Here is a 16,221-nt window from a genome sequence, read left to right as displayed (position 1 = left end):
AAGGGACTCAGGTGTATAGCCTATCTCTCCGCCCCCCCAACTCACCACAATATCATATTTGGAAATGAACTAGACTTCAATCCAAACCTCCCCTCTAGGGCTTTCCAGAAGCTGGGGCAGAAGGTTGGAGGGGGGGCAGTAAGATCACTTTGCCAGCCTGGAGCTGGAGCAGCAATTGGGCCTGGATAGAGTCTGATGCTGTTGCATGATGACTCTGAGAACAGCTCAGGATTCAGTGGAACCAGAACTGGCTCAGCCGCATCTCCCCATTTCTAGGAGGACCCATTTTGGGACCTTACACTACTGCCACTGGAAGCATGATTGGCGGGTGCAAAGAGCAGTGCTGAACCAATGGAGTAGTACTTGCACCATTCTGTTGGCAGTAGCTTGTCTTCTGCTTTGGCGATCACTCTTAGCTGAGTGTCTTCCATGAATATGACTGGTAAGAACCTGGCATATTCAGAAGAACTGGGAGGAAGGACACCTCTGCCCAATCAATCCCTCCCATACCCAAGCACAATGCAATTTTTTAAAAAAATTGTTCAGTTTTTAGTGAATGTTATCTTGTGAATGGTAGTACCTTCCATAGAGATGTTCCACATGTCACTCTCCTATTGTTCAGATCTTTGCATGCCCAGGTCCGAATTCTCCATAATTAAGTGCCTTCTTCATTTGTCTGACATTAGGTTGCAATTCTGTGCTCACTTAAATGGTTCCAACTCAATGCAAATGACCTTTGAGTCAATATATGTAGGATTGGGCTGTAAAGTCAGACTATGGCAACCTTGCATGATAGCTTCCTAGCCCATGTTTTTACTCTTCTCCACTTCAGGAAAAGATGCACACTAAAACAAAACAGAATGAAAATCAGAAGACCATTATCAAGAGGACTTCTGCAGCAGCCATTGACATCATCGTTCCTGAGCCCTCTCCTGCATTGTGGAATCTCTTTGGTTCCATGGTATACTCCAGAGCTTTGGGCGAGAAAAGAAGTTGGGAGATGGCTAGAATGTGAGTGGCGGAAACCTCCAGTTGAACACAATCAATCACTGGTGAGGGCTCTTCATCAAGCTTACCTAGTGGCCTTGAAGGCTGCAAAGAAGGCATACTTGCCTGGAACCTTCATAACATATCTTTAGATGTCAGGCAAAAAACATTCCTCTTCTCCAAGGCCTTTGCGTGGAGGTATTGTTTTTATTTGTTATTATGAAATGCATTTTTGTTTTCATATTATAAACTGCCCTGTGATCATCAACTGAAGGACAGTAGAGAAATTCTATTATTATGATTATGATTAATACAACTTGCATTTTAAATGTTACATTATCCTTGAATCTGCTGAGAGTTGCAACAAAAATAATCCAGAATCATTTTTGGAAGAGGCCTGCTTTGAAGGATAGCTGCTTTTGCCAGGAATCTGGTATTTGATGTCAAAATGTGCAGCCTTTGGCAACATGGCACAAGTTCAGTTAATTTTTATTGTAAAAGACAGGTAGGAGGAAAGCTTAGACCATACTGTTCTTGCCATATAATGATTTTATTTAGCATTGTTAAGTGTGTGGAATTTGGTATTCTCTTAAAATAATAATAATACCAGAACAACATAAAGCACTGTCTCCAAAGTTTATACATACTTCAGTAGCTAATGTCCAGCAAATCAAGCCAAGGATTTTCTCTTCAATGTCCTTCCACAGCTGCTATAAAGAACAAATCACATACTCTTGCTGCATATTCATATAGCGAAGAATACAAGACGTATTCTCTTTAATACTCTTTATTTTAGGAATAATGGAATAGATTAGCAATAAATGTTAAGGAAAGAATTCGGGCACAACAAATATCTCTCTGCTGTAATCAGTAAAATACTATTGGAGAGAATCTGACTGATTTTTGGATTAGCCAAATCCGGGGGGGGGGGGGGGGGGAGCCCCACTACTGTGGAATTCCTCTCTTGTGGAAAACTATCCCATGTTGCAAATTGAAGTGTCTGCTGCAAGCAGCATAAAACATTTCCTGAGGTCTGGTTTTCGGAGAGGGTATCTTTCATCTATTTTATTTACTGATTTGAAATATTTATACCCCTTCTCTCAGTCATAATTTCTGAGGTAGCTATTAGTTGTCTGTACCTGCTTTATGTTGAGCTTTTGAGAGATTTTTCAAATGCTTGTGGAAAACGCCTCACATTCAAGAAATGGGTTCAGAAAAATGGGAAGAATCAACAGGCTTGTGCCAGAGTGGCTGACCAAAAAATGAGCATCCCAATTCTGAACCCCTGGATATTGGAGGGTATGCTACAGTTCAGAGTCCAACTCAAGCATCCTGACAGATGACCATGCAACATCTGCTCCCAGACAGAGCTTCATTGATGAACACATTTTACTGCTTCCTTGTAATATCCATTGATATCCACTTATTTATTCCATCCTTGCTCTATTGCAACCAGGCCTCTTTCCCCAGCGAGAAGCTCCAGGTATGTAATTCTAAGCTATCCTTCCCATTGATTGGTGGTTTCAGAGTTTCAGGGGGCCTGCGTGACTGAGAATCGCCACACATAACATAACATCAGGTTTAGGCCTAGGCGATCATTCAACTATGGCAGGGCCAAGTATCCACCCTGCTTTTTCAGGTGTTGGCAATGGACACACTTCAAAAGATTTTAGAGTTATTATGTCAGTGATTATTGTGATTAACAAAAGTGTACTTTTAAAAGTCATCTCTTACATTTGCACCAGAATAGAGGGTGGAAACATCCTCCTCATTCCACGGCAAGTCTATAAATGATCTACTTATAACTCCCATGTGGTGATCAAAGTCTCAATCTATCTACCCATAGTTTGCAGTCTCTAGACAACCTCACCTAACTAGTTCGTCCATCCTAAGTTGATAAGGAACCAGGAATGGATGTTGTATGTGTGGTTCTGCACCACAGAACCAAGCTGTGCAAACACTTCCCATTGTTCAGTTGGGAAGTGCAGTTGCAACTCAGAACAGGTAATCCGTCAAGGTTTGGCAGTGCTTATTACAAGTATGGGGAAGAAGAAACTGAACACAGTTGTCACCTTCCTCTCATGTGATTGGACCTTTTAGAGCTGACAGTATGGATGAATTGTTTGGTCTGATGCATGTAGGAAGATAGCATGCCAACATGGCCAATATTTGCAGCACCAGGGTAGAGAGTGTGATTTCCCAAAAAGTATGGATTTGTTCCCACATGCAGTTATGTGTGCGAAATTCCCACTGCAATAAATGAGAATAAGAGTGTGTAATTGTATCAAGGACCCTGGCGGCGGCAGCAACAGCAGTGCCTAGGAGATATCTCCTGCTGTGATTTAAATTCTTTTGGCCAAAGATTCAACTTAGATGCTAATAACAAAATCTAAATTAGCAAGGACTTTTGAAGTAAGCAGAAACTTGACGTCAGCTGTAAATCTGAAATGACTGTTTACCTGACTCATCTCAAGATCACGATCTTTAAATCAGAATGGGCTCCTTCCATCAAGTCATTACAAATATGCTTCGTACCTTAATAAGAACAAGTAAATAAATTCCCTCTTCATTATTGAGGCATTCTCTGAACATGGTAATTCCCTTCAGGAGCAATATCAATGCTAATACAGCATTAATAAAGATAAAGACATAAAACAATGTTGTGATAAATTTTCTCTTCCTAGTCACCGAGGTACTATTTCCCTGAAAATTATCTCAAGACAGTTTAATGCTTTCTATTGCTATGGTTGCAGAATTAGGGCACATTGCTAAGAAGACCTCTATTACATCCATTAATGAGATTTATAAGAACATTAATAGGTAAATCCAAAGCCCTACTCTATCAACAATAATGCAGATTAATGAAACACCCAACACCTTGCAATACAGAACTATAAATATTCACAGTTGCTCTCTCTTCTCTGAGACATATGGGTGTTTTTGAACAGACATGGCTGCTGTCAGTCCAGCATCGCCTATGGCAGCAGTTCTCAACCTGTGGGTCCCCAGATGTTGTTGGACTACAACTCCCATCATCCCTGAGCTCTGGCCTTGCTAGCTAGGTGTGATGGGAGTTGTAGTTCAACAACATCTGGGGACCCACAGGTTGAGAAAGGCTGGCCTACGGCATTGCCTGCTTGTGTAAAGATCCAACAAATTCCATCTTTCCTTCTACTTCTGCTATTGTAGCATAGTGGCTAAGGATGTCATGTAAGTCCTCAGCAGGGTCCTCCCATGAAATTTTGCTGCATGAGGAAAAGGATAGGATGGTTCTCCTCACCCTCAGTTCTAAGCCCTGCAAATTGGCAGCTGAAGTAGGTCATGGAGTTGAATTACCAGGAGACCTGGGAGGAATGACAGGCTGTAGTGGTGGCATCTACTAGTTGCAGGAAAGAGTGTGCTCAAGTCCTGCTTGCGGGTTTCCCATAGCCATCTGGTTGGCCACTGTGAGAATAGTATGCTGGACTAGATAGGCTATGAGACTGATCTAGCAGGCCCTTCTTAGGTTCCCACTACCATCTCCTCACAGCATGAGCCTCCTGAGGCAATTGCTACACTCTGCTTAATAGCCAGGCTGGCCCCCACTTCAGAGCTCAAATCACCTGTGAGCTTTCTGGGAAGTTTTATGCAAGCCATTATCTCGGCATCTCTCTCTATATCTTCAACTTGCCGCTAATAATATTGGCCAACCATTTGTAGTGTTGTAAATGTTACTGAGGTAGGGCATGTTAAGTGCTTTGACGACTTGAAGTGTGCTACTGAAATGTTCCGCTATTACTTTTTTATTATGCTACATTTAAAACTGTGGTATTTTAAGCAACTTTGGGATCCAAGCCAACACCAGCAATGTTATAAAAGTGGTCTGCTAGAAATGAAGGGACTCCCCCCACCACATAGGAGGGGGAAAGCTTTCCCCAAATGTTTTCATTAACTGGATAGAAAGGATTCATGGGGATTCCTTATCACAGGGGGATGGGCAAAAAAATTACTGGATGTAAACCTCAGTTTTAGAATTTTATTAGTTTAGAGCTAGTTTACACAAAGTAGTATGAGGGCTGCTTAAAAGAAGCAGCATTTGAAGGTCAGTCCATGCAACTAACTGACCAAACAACCTCGGGTATCTTTGTAGCATCCCAAAGAGACCTCACTTTGCTAGTTGACCCCCCTCCCCAAATTGGGCCTTAATGAATGAGCCCCATTTCTTCCATTACTGTTGAAGTAGATAAGGGACCTAATAACTTAATAATTTACTTGGACCTTGGTGTTTTTACAACACAATCCTGTAGGTCTCTACACAAAAATAAGTCCTATTTGGTTCAATGGACCTTAGTTCTGGCAAGTAGCCTCAGGATAAGTAAAAAAAAGTATTAGTGAAGATTCTTCCTGTTTTGCTAATTTCCGTGTGCGTACATTTGTACTTTGGAAGTCCGTTTTAGATGTCCGTTTGACTTCCAAAATGTTCAGAAAACAAGGTGTGGTTTCTGATTGGCTGCAGGAAGCTCCTGCAGCCAATCGGAAGCTGCGTCAGCCACGCCGGACATTCAGGTTCCAAATAACATTTGCAAACCGGAACACTCACTTCCGGGTTTGTGGTGCTCGGGAGCCAAAACATTTGAGTCACAAGGTGTTTGACTTCCAAGGTACGGCTGTATTACTAAAATGGGGGCACAATGAGGAAATATACTGAGAGTCCAAATGTGGGGAGACTGGGGAGGAGACTTCAGAGACCCCTAACCTTGCAAGAAAACACCAAGGGTTTGAAATCCTTCTTTTGAACTTCCTCCTCGTGATATTCATTCATACATCAGTTTAAGACCCTTTTATTTTTGTAGGTCCTCAGAGCAGAGGGAGTAGGAAATGGCCCTATTTGTCTAAAACGCTTTCTGTCCCACTGATGGATACTTTGATCTTTAAATGCTGTTATTTTAATTAATTGTAAATTGTGGTTTTAATTCTGTTTGCATGCTGTGTGATTTGAATGCTGTTAGCTGCCCTTGGCTCTATATGAGGAAAGGCAGCTGCAATTCCCAGAGTTCCCTGGGAAGAAGTTGGTTGTTAAACCACTCTATGAATTATAGGGCCAATGAGATGGGACTGAGGACACCTCAGTCCCCCAAAAGTATGTGGGGAAGGGGCTGAGCCCCCTATATTGATGGGACCCACTGGGCCTCCCCGTGCTGGCGGAGGACCCCATTGGGTCTTGCGGCCTCCTCCCAATGTTGGATGGAACTTGGTGCTTCTGCTATGAACTGTTAGCTTTGTGAGAGGAATAGGGGGGTCTCCCAACAGCTGTCAGCACCTACAACAAGCTACAGCTCCCAAAATTGCTTTGGAGAAGCCATGACTGTTTAAAGTGGTATCATAGTGCTTTAAATGTATGGTGTGAATGAGGCCTAAAACTTGCCTTTTAAATTCTACTTTTGCTCAGTGTAAATGCAGATACAATTAAATTAGAATTTATTACTGATTCTTTGCAGACTTCTATAATTTCTTGGTCATTGGAAGCATGCAAACACCAAACGGCTTTATATTTTATATCTAATATTTTTTCCCTTTGTGTAATATCAATAAATCATTTCCAGTACCATTTCTCCAATTTATCAAGATAATTCTGAGCTGCCTCCTAGTTTTGTGTCATCTGCAAATGTGATAAGTATGCTTGCCACTTTTTCATCCAAGTCATTAATAAGATGACATACCTAATGTCTTGCTCCTCCACTCAAATTAAAAGTAATTGAGTTTGTGAAAAATCAATAACATTAATATGCAGCCCATTAAATTACGTGGCATTTTTATAGTGTCGTGGAAAAATGTATTTGTGCTGCGTTAAGATGTGTTCATTGTGTATGAATTGGGCTGTGGTACCCATTTTATATCAAACTCTGTTGGGACTATTCCAGAAGAAGGACCATTTTGTAATTTACAACATATAAACTATGCAATTTTTTAAAAAAATTAAAGTCACAGCAAACAGATGGATGCAGGTCCCTGGCTCAGGAGGAGACTGTTATAACTTGCTTGAGTTGGAATGTGTGTGGGGGGAGAGGGTGAAGCCAAGAACTGGGGGGTCTTAGTTCAGGGGATGAGGTTCAATTAAATCACTATGTGCATTACTGGCCATTGCAGATGTCTTTTGCTGCTCTCTAGTAGAACGGGAAAGACTGCCCATGAAACTTATCTCAAACAGAATGTGAGTTAGTCCCCTGACAGTACTTTCTCCCTGAAACCAGATAGATAAAGAGAATTTGGGGGCAGGGATCTTCCTTCTATATCAAACCTCTCGACTGATGATTATTTTTTTAAAAAAAGTGGAAAAACAAGCATTGCAGTGAATGTCACAAAAACAAGGTGAAATAAAACAGCCAGAAATGTCTTGTAAGCAATGAAGCACACAGACAAGACAGATTTCAAAAGCAGCAACACATAGTGGGTATTTTAAACTGAAGGGACATGTAGAAAACACGCCTACCAAACTTGGGGAACCAAACTTGGGGAAGCCTTGGCATCTGATGAACCACCCCCAACCAGGTTACCTGAAAAATTGTATCTTCTTTTATGAACATGCCTGGGTACTAAGATCCTTGGCTGAGCACCTCAGTCCCATGAACATCTGATGCATGGTTGGCGGTGACATGAGATAGAGCATTTCCTGTGGCAGTGCTCTCATATTGTGGAATTGCTTCCCAAGAGAGGTTAGAGCAGCTTCTGCCCTCTATCTTTCTGCCAGCAGGATGAGACCTTCCCATTTGACAATTAGGTGTAGAGGATGTTGACCACTGTACTGCTAGGGGGGCAATCAGTATTGATGTAGGTTTGAGGGGTAGAAAGTATGAGATCAAGCTCACCAATCCAGTCTCTTTGTCTAGGCAATGATTGTGAGTTAGACTTGTTAAGCACCATGATTAGCATCCCAAAAGAATGAGCTGGGCTGCAAGAGCTACAACACAGTGATGATGCCTTCTCTCTCTCTCTTTCTCTCTCTCTCTCTCACACACAGAATGCTTCTCAGGATGCTAGAAGGCCCACCCATTTGCCCATAGGGCCTCATCACTGAGTTGTAACTCTTGCAGTCCAGCTCATTCTTTTGGGATGCTGATCATGGTGTTTAAAAAGTTATGGTGAGCTCCGGCACCTCTTTTTCTATGAAAATAGCACTGGATCCAGCTCAAATAAAACATCTCTCACTCACTCACTCTCTCTCACTCTCTCTCTCTCTCTCTCTCTCTCTCTCACACACACACACAGAGAGAGAGAGAGAGAGAGAGAGAATTTGAAAAAAAGGAAATTCAACAAAAATTATATTGGAAATAGATATAGATGCTATAGATATAGATATAGATGATATAGATATAGATATATGTCAGGTGCTGGTGTGGTTGCTCGAGAGCAAACAGGCAAGACTCCGACCTGTCTTTTCCAGGCTTTATTATTAGTGCAAACTATTTACAGTGAAGAGCGTCGCAAGTTCATGTCTGGCTCAGTCGCTAGCAGAATCTGGGAGTGGTCAGTCCTTGTACCTCCCCCAGCATAACAGTTGCGTGACCCCCAGCCTTCTCCTCCCTTCCTTGCGCCGAAACCTACTGCGCAGACTGGGCACTGGCAAAGGGGTACTTCCCTCCTCTTCGGCTTGCTCAGCCTCGGCATTGAGGTTGCATCCCCTTGTCCCACCACCTCCTCCCCACTTGTCAGAGGAGGAGCTGCTTTGCAAGATCTTCGGAGGTTCCCTATAACACAACTGCCCTTCCCCCTCTCGCCTCTGACCTGATGGCAGTTCCCTAACAATATAGATAGATAGATAGATGATAGATGATAGATGATAGATGATAGATTGATAGATGATAGATGATAGATGATAGATGATACATGATAGATATATATTGCAAGCTGCCTTGAATCCCAGCTTGGGAGAAAGGTGAAATAGAAATAAGCTAAAGAGGTCTGACCCTGCTTGTCATGGCTGCCATATCCTTTCTTTTTGGCAGCTTCGCCACTAACTGTCATCATCCATTGCTACTCTCTAAACATGGCCCTGAAGTTAAGAACAGAACTATGGTAATATAATGCGGACCATCCTAACTGGTTCCCCACCCCAGCGGGCAGAGGTGCTGACTCGGGACCCAGATTACGCGCATGCTGTGATGTCATGACATCACTCAAGCCATCATGTTTGCAAGACATTGCTTGGTCTCAACCCACCACTGCTGCCTGTTGCCTTGCCTCTGTTGGCTCTCTACCGCGGCCACCGCCTTCGCCTCCACCGCAGGGCTTCTGTTGGCCCCATGGAAATGGTACCTATGTCATGACATGTGGTGTCATGACATGTGACACACTGGGTCGCCCAGCCGGGCACCCACAGTTGGAATTTTTTGGTTGCCAAGGCTTCCCGGGCCCCCTAGAGATGGCGCCTATGCCTTCAGGGAAGAATTGTCACTCTAAGTCCAAATCTCCCCAGGAACTGAGCATGACAATGGGGTGACATACATCCCACCTATTTCCAGACCACCCCCCTCTGAAGCAAACAAAGAAGTAAACCATATATTTAAATATATTTTTAAAAATCACATTAAATAACAATAATTAATGACCCCAACCGGCCAACAAATGTCAGCATAATTTGTCAAATGTCTCATATTTAAACTCGGTTTGGCTAGCCTTCAAAGTGCTTGCCAATCACTAGCGCTGCACTGTTCCCTTCTGTCCCTGAAGCGGACTCCTCACACACATTCCCAGGTCGCTTACAAAGCTCGTTCCCAACCTCAGGCCATGCAGTTCCTTCCTAGTTCAAGCCCTGGAGCCCTCTGACACTTTTGTTGCAAGAGCTCAGCCCCTCCTGTATAGAACTTGACAGGAAATGAATGACATTCTCGGTCGCTCAGGTTGCATCCCCTTTCATCAGAAAGAGCACATATTTATTGCTGTGCGCTATTATCTTGAGGCTTTCTCTGAATGAGGCTCTTGATAATAGGCATCTATTGATAATTTCCCTGTATGCTCTTTCATTTTTCCCTTTTTTCTCCCCTACAATAATCCAGTTTTCATTTGCCATTTATTCCTCTGTGCACTGCACTCCAAGCTGTTCCGCTCTCGGCAAGGTCAGCACTCTAAACATCTCCTCTCTGAACTTCTAGTTCCCTTGCAAGTTCCAAAGGATGGTAATTTGGCCCATAGGATCAGCAGCACTGCTCTGAGACTGCCTAGCAAGATAATACAGAAAGGCAGCCTATGACTGCTTGTCTGTGTATTTTAATCCCAGGGAAGAATATTCAAAAAGAAACACACACACTCCCTTACATATAAATCCCTAATGGATAAAATGTATATGTTTCACATTTTCTCTGTGGCTCAGTTGAAGGTCTCGTCCAGACAGCTCTCATTTCAGAATGGGGCATCCGGTTTTGCACTCTTGGTCGATATGAGTAAGGTGCTTCAGTTGCAAGCATTCGGCTTTGGGAAGGAGGTGTGAGGCCTCTGACAGGGTCCTAGAGTCCTCACGCCTCCTTCCCAAAGCCTAGTTTGTGCTTGCCCAGCTTTGCGAAGGTGGCAGGAGGGCTGTGGGACCCAGAGCCCTTGCACTTTCTTCCCAAAGCCTGCCACCTCCCTTACCCAGCTTTGGGAAAGCAGCGCAAGGTCAGGGGGTGGGTGCATCAAATTTTAGCCTCACACAGGGTACCATTGTTACCAAGGTCCTTCTCTGCCTCAAGAGGCAGTACAATCCCTCTACCCCAGCAACCTTTCATAGATCAAACTGCACATGCACAAAGTACAAATTCCTGGAGTTTGAAAGAGCTACAGGATTATTTCCAAAGAGCGTTATGTTTTGATTCAATTCCTATTTTTCTTTTTCTTTTGTAAACATTTTTTATTAATTTTCAGTTACATATATCCAATATAAATCACATTTTAACATTACCAAATTACAGTTACAATTCAAAAACAAAGCATTTGATAAGCCAATTATACTTTTTAGATGGCCTCTCACATGCTAGATTTCAAGATAAATTCATTTAATTTTGCTTCCAAAATCTTATTTAATCCAATTACATTTCAATCTTATTCATAATCCCTTATACAACAACTACAATGTTTTTACTATTTTGATTTTTCTAGCATCATCAAATTCAACAGCTACAATGTTTTTACTCTTCTGATTTTTCTAGCATCATCAAATTCATAGCTGAAACACTCAGGACATAAAAATCTCCTCAACACAGTTAAAATTTCTTTCCCATTTAAGGTAAAGCTTCCTGTCTCCACTGAAGTCAGTGGCTGAATAATTCCCACTGGTTTTCATAGAGCAAAGCGTTAAGCTCATGTGTTTATAGGTCTGATTCCGACATCATTAGGGTGTGGTGGAAATATGTGATTATAAAGTACCTTTGAGAGCTGAAGATCAAAGGAAGTGCAGTGCATCATTCTGAAGATTATTATTATTATTAAGTATTATTAAATGAAATTGGAAGCAGAACACATAGGAACAGTGTTTCATTGTGGGGTGGGGCGAAGTGCTTTCATCTCAAGTTTAAGGATAAATACCACGAGTTTCTATTTCATATTAACCCCATGTCTCTTAGCATTTTCACCAATGGTGTGTACATAGACACAAATAAAAGTGAACTGGTATGAATACAGAGGATGATATGAACACAAATCTCTCAGTCATTTGCTAACTTAAAACTCTGGCCACTTTTTAATCCTTATAACCTATAGCTTAGACAACCAAGGTCTACGTCAACTAGACACACTCCAGGAATTACAATTCTACAGCATGACAATGGATTTGGGGACTGCTATCCTGAAAACTACTTCATTTGTAGGCTGAAAAGTACTGCTTCTGCCTCAAGTGACTGGTTAATCAGTTCTCTTTGGCTTGAGTACAATAAATGAATACAGACAAAAGAAAGTACTTCTTTACACTATCATTCTCATAACATGTACTGATGGCCACCAACCTAGGGCTCATCCATATTTCTACTTGCCCCACCATATTCACCCAAGTAAACCTGTTGTTTACTGTTGAATCAGAGCAAATGCCAATCTGGTTTTCTCTGGATTGATGTTTGTTCTGATTTAGCACTCAAAAGTGGGTTTTCAAGGGGAAAGTGGTAGGGCAAAGGTGAAACTGCTTGGACCCATGTCCCAGGCCTTCCAAGTGTCCCTATTTTCCAGGGATAGTCCTGGATTTACAGAAGCCATTCTGGTTTCTGATCTGATCCCAGAACGTCCCGCTATTCCTTAAGACATCCCTATTTTCATCAGAGAAATGCTGGAGGCTATGGAGTTATGTGACTCCCTGAGCCAAAGAGATAAGTAACTATACAACCTCTAGAAGACATCCCTGTAGAGGGAAGGATTTTTTTAAATAAAAAAATGTCTAATGTTTTATTATGTTTTTATATATGTTGGAAGCCGCCCAGAGTGGCTGGGACAACCCTGTCAGATGAGCGGGGTATAAATAATAAATTTATTATGGAATAGGATGCCCCTATTTCTATCAGAAAAAAATGGAGGGTATGATGTCCAGAAAGCACGGAACAAGTGGAAAACTGCTTGGACCCATGCTTTCTAGGCATGGAACAAGTGGAAGTGTGGCTGATGGCTCCAAAAGAGGATTACACAAATTCCTGAAGGACAAGACTATCAATGGCTACTAGGCATGAAGGTTTTGATCTGCTTCCACTGCTGGAGACAGTATGTCTCTAAATATTAGTTTAGTGGGGAGAGCGCTATTGCACTCAATCCAGCTTGTAGGCTTCCACATAGACATCTAGTTGGCCACTGTGAGAACAGGAAGTGAACAAGATAGACCTTTGGCCTGATCTTGTGCTCACTACCTTGAAAACAGATGCCTTGGCACACATTAACTCCTGTCCTACCTCAATATTTTCTATCTCCAAAAAGCAAAGCAAACCAGGAATCCTAGGATATTCTTATGGGGGCAATCTTCCCCAGTCTGGTGCCCTTCAGATTTTTTGGACTACAATGCCCATCAGTCACAGCCAGGCAGAAGCAACCAGATTGGAGAAAGCTACTACAGGGCTTCGTTGAATATGAATTTCTCTCCTGAGGATGGGAGGTGAAATAAAGGGGGGGGGGAGGCACATAAGGGAAGTTTGAGCACCATATAGAGGTAAACACTCTAGGTCCAATATATAAGTTTGAGCACCCTATAGAAGTTAGAAACCTAGCTCCAATATAACTCTCCTACAGAACTGGCCAGCACTATTTGCCTGTATAATGTAAACAAAGCCCAAATGTGAATCAATGAATATATTAGCTCTGCATAAAGAGGTGGCACCTGAGACAGACACTAAAGCCTATTAAGGGAAAATCAAAGCACCCAGAAGAGAATGACAAGGCATAGGCTTCAGCTATTAAAGCTGACTTTTCCATTTTTACTAAACTGTAATTAATTGAAGGGGGGGGGGGGTTGCTGTGCATCAGATTCTTGACACGAACGTACAAAAATGTTTTTTTTAAAAAACATCCAACTTTTGAAAGAGAGCACCCTATCAAACACATCTCATTTCCCCCTTCCCTCTCTGAAGGGTTCGTTAAGAACATAGATTGGCTTCGGCAAAACTGTGTATTCTCAGGCGAGCACCTGTGAACTGTTGAGTTTAATTGGGCAACAGCTGGCGTTGATTGTGAGCTTTTCTTGCTGAATCTCATTACGTTGCTGAATTTGGCGTTGGTGGGCTGTGTGTTTTTTACAAGAGCTCGAGCACATTTTAAAAGATCTTCAAGGAGAATTATTAAAACCATTTCCGAGAATACTCAGGCACAGCTTATTCACTTTATCTCAGCACTTTATCCAGGCTACGGATGAATGGGGATAGGTTATGGATGAAGGTGCTGCTGGGTTTTGATACTCCTGCGGTTTGTACTGATACAATTCTCTCTTTTGATTCCAGCTGTTGGCAGTGCGTCAGGAGAAGGGCTCCCTGTGGTTTGGCATTGCACTGCACATCAAGGAATGTTGGAGGTGTTCTGGGAAAAGGAAGGTCTATGTCACTCAGATTCAGCATTAGACAAAACTTCGGTGCCTCTCATTGCTAGTCTGAAAGGCACTGTGTAGCAAGTGCACCTTGCCTTCCTGTAATGTTAGAATAGGGAAAATTCCACTTCTGCTTCTCATCAACTATTTTATGGAATCCCCTTCCAGTTGAGGTCAAACAGACCCTGTTGAACTTTTCATTTATTTTCCCTGTCATTTTAACTGGTTTTGATTCTTATCATACTCAGAGACCATTGTAATTAAGTGGTATATAAACAGTCAAATAAAAGAAAACTCTTTAAAGGTTCAGGATCTCTGACCTCCAGTGAGGCCACCACAACTCTGATGCTCTATGGCTGATTTGGGCTGCAACACACCTGACAGCTGGAATAGCTGGAACAGCTGGACACTTGGTAGTCCAAAACAGCTGAGGAAACCAGGTTGATGAAGGCTGCTTGACTGTACTGATCATCAGCTGGTAGGTTGCTACCAACAACTGGGTTGTGAATTGACCCAAGGTGGGTCATACCAGCAGATCCACAGCCATTGAAAGCAAGGAAAGGAGTTAGGCAGACAGAGGGAGAAAGTGAAATGGGAAGCTGCCTTATGCCGGATCAGACTATTTCCATGGAAAGTTCTGCCATATCACCTGCCATATCACCCATCTCACTGAAGATGACAGGGATTGAAACTGGGACACTCTGCATATCAAGCATCCCTGTGCCCCCTGCAGAACAGGGATGGGGAATATGTGCCTCCAAGCTGCTGCTGGACTCCAACAACAGCTTCAGCCAGCAAGTCTAGGATGCTGGGAATTGTAGTTGTACAACATCTGGAGGGCCACAGATTCCACTCTCCTGCCATATTGGGGGATGTAGAAATAAATGATTCTTTTTTAGGTGCTGCATTTCATGTTGGTATTAAAGGTGGGTCTAACCTCCTATGGCACCATTAAGATGTCTTCTCACACAGGTTTAGGGTTCACTCTTGACAATTGGCCTGAAACTGTTCATTACTTTGAATGCAAATCTGTAACAAAAATCAGGGGCAGCAGGTGCCACCTTAAGAGTCATGCCTCCTCCCTTCTCTCATATAGGTGAGAACGCCTCATTCTAAGGAGGAGAGCACAATATGGCCTCTGCCACCAGATGAAGACGAAGGGCCACTGAGAGGTTATACTTTCTGCCTCCCAGGGAGAACATCAAGGCAGTTGCTCTGGCTCTGGCTGTTGGACGGGGCCAGCCTGGTCTTCCTCCAGCCTTGCTAGTAGAAAAAGCACCACCAGTTACTGGGCTGTAGGGCAGAAGAGAAACACATGTGAGTGTTGGATTTTTTTTGTTTCCAAAAAATTGTGGGAAGTGCTATAACAATTAATCCTTTTGCTAATCAACTCTGGCAATTGTAGCTTTGTGACGGGAATGGGGTTTCCTAACTCTCAACACCCTTAACAAACTACGGTTCTTTGGGGGAAGCCATCACTGTTCAAATTTGATACGATACTGCTTTAGATGTATTGTGTCAATGGGACCAATGACACAACACAATGGATGGCTGAAAGCGGTACGGAATGCAAGTAGGACTGTTTGAACTTTATATTGGTGGCATGAGGTAATTTGCCCAAGAACGCTGCTGCTGAAAAATTCTGTAATGCACAGCAAGATTCTTTTGAGGATGAGTGCCCCTTATCTTTGCACACTCTGAAAACAAACTTTCATTGTGTGTAAGGGTAAAGTGTGCCTCAAATCCAGAAATTGGGGGGGGACGGGACATTCTTGAAGTTTGGAAAAACATTAGTAGAAATCCATGAAAGACCCTGCAGTATTCTTGGACACAACTGGGTTCGTTGGTTCACTCAATACAAGTCACTCCAGTCATCCTTTGATACTTGTGCATGTTATCTGCCTACGAGAAAAGTCTGCCAAGTAATATCTTGCTGAGGACCTTAAAAAAAAAAAAAAAAGCCACCCTCTGTTATTGGTAATCATTTCTTAGAAATCTGAAAGAAAGCCATTTCATTCCCTGCTGTTCACTTCCTTTTTTCAGTTTGGCAGGCATTCAGTCTTTTATTTTCTCTCTTTCCTTTTCATGAGTGTTTTGTTTACATACTATTACATATAGCACCGTCACCCACACAAACAGCATGTCACTTAACAGACATATGGTAGAGAGTAAATCACCATAGCTAATGCACATGCCCTTTGTTAATGCCATTTTCAATGTGAAAATTGTTCGATGGCAAC

General features: G+C 42.5%; 1 long non-coding RNA gene across 1 annotated transcript; it reads left to right on the top strand.

Annotated features, from left to right (window-relative positions):
* Positions 1-853: 853 nt before the first annotated feature.
* LOC308458968 lies at positions 854-15,142 on the top strand. The gene is made up of 3 exons (XR_013977790.1): positions 854-1,052; positions 13,899-13,988; positions 15,078-15,142. It is a non-coding gene; the product is annotated as an uncharacterized lncRNA (long non-coding RNA).
* Positions 15,143-16,221: the final 1,079 nt, after the last annotated feature.

The sequence above is a fragment of the Podarcis pityusensis genome (genome assembly GCF_964106645.2).
Source record: "Podarcis pityusensis genome assembly, chromosome: 11".
Taxonomy (NCBI): domain Eukaryota; kingdom Metazoa; phylum Chordata; class Lepidosauria; order Squamata; family Lacertidae; genus Podarcis; species Podarcis pityusensis.
This window is presented reverse-complemented; position numbering and strand designations above follow the sequence as displayed.